The 5,966-nt window shown below is 37.0% G+C and overlaps 1 long non-coding RNA gene across 4 annotated transcripts; it reads left to right on the plus strand.

The window, feature by feature from the left end:
- The first annotated feature begins 3,346 nt into the window (after positions 1–3,346).
- LOC148699382 (uncharacterized) lies at positions 3,347–5,101 on the plus strand. 4 transcript variants are annotated; one of them, XR_015956242.1, is made up of 2 exons: positions 3,347–3,888; positions 4,773–5,101. It is a non-coding gene; the product is annotated as an uncharacterized LOC148699382 (long non-coding RNA). The 4 variants fall into 4 exon arrangements; XR_015956258.1 differs by having other exon boundaries at positions 4,798–5,101; XR_015956306.1 differs by having other exon boundaries at positions 4,819–5,101.
- The last annotated feature ends 865 nt before the right edge of the window (positions 5,102–5,966 follow it).

Genomic DNA, 5,966 nt, shown 5'->3' on the forward strand with positions numbered 1-5,966 from the left:
CTCCCGTCCAGAGTTGGGCACAGTCCTTCACGTGATGTTCACCTCCCGCACCACTCGCTCAGCTTAGATCCAAGTTAGGTGCACAGTCCTGTCGTACAGACCACTTTAGGTGGTTCCAACTCGTAGGTGACCCGCGATTATTCGCCCAGCCTTCACGTGATCGTAGCACTTTAGCGTATATATATATTACACCCAGGCTTGTCGTACAAACCACTTTAGGTGGTTCCGACTCGTGTGCAGGTCTAGTTAGTGAGATGGAGATTTGAGCTCTAGATTCAGCTGTACAGGTCACGTTAGGTGACTCCGGCTGACAGATTATATGATAGTGATGCGATATTACCGGAGCACTTGCATTTTACTTTGAGTTTTGGCATAGTATATTGCTGAGCATGATTTATATATATATATATATATATATATATGTATGTATGTTATATTTTCTGGGAAGTATACAGGTTTTACGGTGAGGGGTTAGAATTTATTTATTAAATGGTTTTCGAAGAGCTTTGTTTTTGCCCACTCACGCTTTTGTTTTGCGCCCCTCCAGGTTCTAGTTGGCTAGCACGTTTGGTGGCTTCCCTGAGGATTTCCCCGGCATATCTGACAGACCACCACCAGTGTAGGACCACCTTCGGCTGTGCTTTTGTTGTATCGTTTTCTTCTGGACTGCATTAGGCTTTCTTGCTCTGAACCTAGCGTTCACACCTACGCTTGCACTTGTTCGTTATTACCTTGTGTAAAGCTAGTTTTTATTTATTCGTACTATATATATTATTATTTTATTAGCTTCCGCACTGTGCACATGGTTACGTTACTTCCACGTGACGGCCAGCATGCCTTGATCTCGATCGGGGTGTGTCAGAGAGTGAGAGTTGCTTTTTGATTGGTGAGGTAAGAGAGGGAAGAGATGTGAGTGGTGGAGAGGGATTGGAGGGATTTGATTGGTGAAGGGAATTGGATCCACCAATTAAGGAAGGGATGGATTTTGCACAATTTTAAATGCACAAAATCTGTCCTCCTGACAATGTTCCAAGCACTGAGAATTTGTACGCGCTTGTACAAAAATACATGTGGTTAACATACTTTAATAGAGCATAACTTTTTCGTTACAGATCCGTTTCAAGTCTAACACTCGCTTATGGGTTCGTAAAGACGAGTACTAATTAAGTACGGAACCAGGAAAAAGAAATAAAAGTTGAAAGCCACGTCCACATCAGATTCCACTTTTGTCCAAAAAGGGTAAAAATGTCAAAACACACCAACAGAAAATAAATCACAGTGAAAATAGGGACGATTCGTCACAATCTTCCCCCTTAAGAAAATTTCATCCCAGAAATTTAAAATCATTTGCTACACAAAACTCAAAGATGTGAAGAATAAAATATATGCACGTGACGAAGAAATCAAGTCAGAGTGTTGTACAAAAAGGGAAAATGCGGCTCTGTCATGATCGGAGTGCATTAATTCCTTTTTCATGCCTCCAACTCATACTTTCCCTCTTCTTCTGTACCGTGCTATAATATAATAGTTTTCACAAAAACAAAGCGTCAAAAATATTTATATGTACTAACGTCCCGTTGAAAATACCTATATATAACAACAACGGAAAATAAATCACAATGAAAGTAGGGACGGGTCGTCACAAAGATTGTCAATTAAATATATTCGTTAAACTAGTTAATATTTAATATAACAAATATTTATTTATGTTTTTTTTATCGAATAAATATTTATTCATGTTGAATAATATATTTTTTCCGTATAATTGGTATGAAGATGTACAAAACTTGAATTTAATGAATAATAACGATTAGATATTTATTCACTAGTTTCGTAGAATGCATATCTCCGTTGAATTTGTGCCTAAATTTTGAAGTGAGAAAAGTAATTTGTGTTAAATTTTTATTTATGTTGTTGAAGTATTGATTAGACAATATCTAGTTTGTGTGATGACATTTTCAAAGTGGAATTATCTTTTTGTTTCTTTATCACATATTTTGTGACATCACGTCCTGAAATTTAATGTATATTATTCCCAGTAGCAATGAAATTTCTAAAATGCCCTTGAGATGCCATGTAAGCTTTTCACGTGGACCTCAATTTTCCTTTCACTTTCCCACTCTTATATTACTATTTCTGAACAGTACTTATTTTTATGAATACGTGAGCGCTGACGGATTTCAATTCGGAGTTATAACGAACAAATTACGTTTGAAGTTGTGTAAAAATACTTGAGACAAATTCAGAACCTGGATTTCCTTCTTATGCAACAGACACCAGTCACCAGTGCATGGGTGCTATTTAGAACACGAAATCACCATTCGTACAGTGTAAAAACTTGCATGAATTGACTGATGTGATTAAAGAGAAGCAAGTTGGTTTTAATTATTATTTTAATAAATTTGAGTGTGTGAGTGTCTTTGTGCAAGGTGAAGGCCTGCTCATGTTTCCTTTTGGAAATCCAAAAGCATGCAAGTGCCATTAAAACAATAGTTTTAAAAGATTTTAAAACCCCGTTCCCCTCATTCAATTCCATCAGACATCATAACTCCTCATCACTCTGTTCTTTTCCCCTCTTAGCCGGCTCTCTCTCTCTCTCTCTCTCCCTCACATCTATCCGTTTCTCTCTCCACCCATTAAACTTTCTCTCCCTCTCACATTTCCCAGTTCTCTCTCCCATTGCTCTTTCCTCACTCTCATCCTCTCCGTAACACACCAAAACACCATCACACCACTCCTAAAAATTTCAGTCTCACCCAAAAGCTTCCTAATAATCTCTATAACTCGTCCAAAACCTTGTGGCTATGGCTAGCTTGGGAAAAATATGAACTTTTTGTTACGTAACTCGACAAAACCCCGACGAATCAAACCACTTCCATCTCGGTAAGCTTCGATCTTCTTTCTCAAGGTTTCTTCAAATTCTAACAAGGTTTCATGCATGCATGCATGTTTTGGTGAACACATAGACGATTTCCTAGTCCACTGTGTTTTCCGGCGAGTTGTAGGTTTTTCTAAGCTAAACCCAACGAAACCTTGTTGATGTGGTTGAGTTTGAAGGTACTAGAACACAGCAGCTCATCTACCACGACAATTCTACCACGGACTTTAAGTGCGCGTGATAAAAAGTGAATATTTATCACGGGCTTAGTGAGTACGTTGTGGATAATAATATTTTACAACGAGCAAATAGTGACCCGTTATGATAAAATAATCTAATACCAAGTAAAAATATTAAACCACCACGGGCCTTCAAGGTGGTATATAGTTCGTAACCACTCTGGATTCTTTTTATCTACTACGATCATTAAGTGCGGTAGAATTACACACATTATTAAAAAAAAAAATTCAGAAAGCAGGATTACAAATTTCCCAAAATTTGAAATATATGAAACTTAATAATATTCCCGCCCTTCTCAAAATTTAAGTGAAATCCTTCTCAATTCCTATTTCTTGTGGCTTCCTCTTTATTCTCTGGGCAGACTCCCACCTACCATTGGCGACTTGAAAACTCCCCATCGGTTCTTCGCCATCTACAGGTTTTTCTATTCACCCTTTCCCTCTCATTTACCCCTTGTTCTTTTTTCCCTTTCGTAATTGTTCTGGAAGATTCCTTTTCTCTCTCTCCTTCTAACTTCTTATTTTAATTTTTTTCCTGAGAAAACTGCAATAATGGTGAGCTTCTCAGCCCTCTGAGTTTGTACTTAACAATCTTCGTCAATCTGCTAGTATCGCTCTAAATCTCCCTGCTAGTGCCCCAACTGTTGTCGTCATGAGCCTCTACTTCATTGGCTTCATCACGGCTCTTCATGTGTTCGGCAAGCTGTACCACCACCGATCTAGTGGCGGAACTTGAGGTCTGGGTCCTGGTTCGGATTAGGAGCTTAATTGGTAATTCAATGATATGCTTTGTTTTCACTATGCTATGTAAATTATCTCAGGGTTGATATTATTAGGGTTTCAATTTTGTTTAAAGTTTGGATCTTGGATTGTGTTTGGATCAAAATCGTGTAATAAATATTTAACCTTTCGTTATTTTTCTTTCTGAATTTTGATATGCTATTGAATGATTGAGAATTTGATGATCCAAAAGTGCTGAATTTGTTAAAATTTTAGAGATTAAAAGGAAAGCAGAATTGTGTAAACTTGGGAGATTCATAGTTATATAAACTAAGTAGACGTTTGCTAATAAGAATTAGAATTGAAAAAAGGGCATCCAAAGCAAAATGGATTAGAGCTTTTAGAAAATAAATAGGATTGGCTTTGCAATACATTAGCTACTGATGTATGTTCAGAAAAACTTGCCCTTGATCCATTTTGGGGTGAAATCTTGATAAATGTAAAGATAAGAATTGATGAATGATCAACAAAATGTGAAGAGCTTGATTGTAGCCAACAATAACTAAGCTTCTTTCCTGCCCATGATTGGGACTTTGATTAGAGGGTATTATTTAGAGGGTTTCATAAGGTTGTTACAGAATGAATGCCTATTTCTGTTAGTATCTTTATTAGGAATGTAGAAGTTTGGACTGGGGCTGAGTTTATCCACAGGGTTCAGCATTTGATACCTGTTAATCCACTGCCTGTCTCACTAGTTTAGCATATCCTTTGGGATAATCGGTACTTGGACATTTTTTTTTTTTTCACTTAGATGATGGATTGCTTGCCTTTTGGGAATTGACTTTATGGATGAAATTTTTTTGTATATCATGTCCTTGAGTTGAGACATGAGGTTGCTTTCGAAGATATATATATTTTCTTGTTTTATCTCAAAGGTGGTTGGTGGTTCTAATTCATGAGGGTCCATAACTCCAATGCCAGCTATTACATCAACAGGAAATTACAAATTTGAAGTGTGGACATGGGTGGGCAATTGCAAATTTGAAAGGAATTTGATTGGAGGTGTTCAAGGAAAACTAAAGTCTTCTAAGTGACAATTTCCTTGTAAATGGAGGCGTATTTCATAATTGATAGTTTCATATTTCTTAGGACATCACATTGGTTTTATAGGTGATTTTGTTGAAGTTTAGTGCAATGCTTGTAATTCTTTTTAAACGTGTAATGCTTGTAACTCTTTTTTAATTAAATAGTTTTTTTTTTTTTTTTTTGAGAATTTTTTTTTATAATGGGCATTAGCTGTGGTTAATTAATGGTCCACAACGGTTTTAGCGTGTGGTGTTAGATTCGAATTTACTATGAGCGAAGTCTGTGATTATTAATTGACAACGCGCTTTGGCTGTGGTAAAAATCTAAACTTTTTACCACATCCTTAATACTAATGGGCAATGTGTTCGTGGTGAATTTTGATCTACAACAGACATCCACTGTGGTAGATGACCTTTTTTCTTCTAGTAGGGTGACTTCCCACAACCCCTAGGCCGCAAGTTTGAGCTTGCATGCTCAAATCCAATTTGAAATCGACAAAAACGAAGAGCTCCAACTCGGGCCGTCACTTTCAAGTCATTTTCCGACTATGTCCGACCAACTTTTGGCCTTAAAATAGGTATAATCTTATTCCTCTCATCCTAAGCTTCGTTTGATATATTATGAGCAAAATTTGGTTGTAAAATGGCTTTGAACGGAGCGTTTGAATTTTCTCCAGAAAATCCGATGAAAATCTGCAACAAACCAAACCATTTCAAAGTCCATTTCAGAATCTAGAGGGAAAATTCTCAGTTATATTCCATTAAAGTTGACTATTAACCATTAGTTGACCAAAGTTGACTTTTTGAAAAATTGCTCTGGACCCTCCCTAGAGTATTTCAATGCACTGATTCCGTTTCCGCACTCCATTTTTCCAAATTCAGTACCAATGGTCTCCAAATTCCATTTTTGAGAAAACTAAGGGGAAATTAGGTGTTTTGCATCAATTATTATTAGTTTAATGATTAGTATAGTAATTTTCCATATAGGAGAGGACCACCCAGAGGAGTACAGCGGATAGAATAGGTTGGGTGGCTGCGATCCTG

Source organism: Pyrus communis, chromosome 1 (genome assembly GCF_041283825.1).
Source record: "Pyrus communis isolate YQ-2024b chromosome 1, ASM4128382v1, whole genome shotgun sequence".
In the NCBI taxonomy this organism is placed as follows: domain Eukaryota; kingdom Viridiplantae; phylum Streptophyta; class Magnoliopsida; order Rosales; family Rosaceae; genus Pyrus; species Pyrus communis.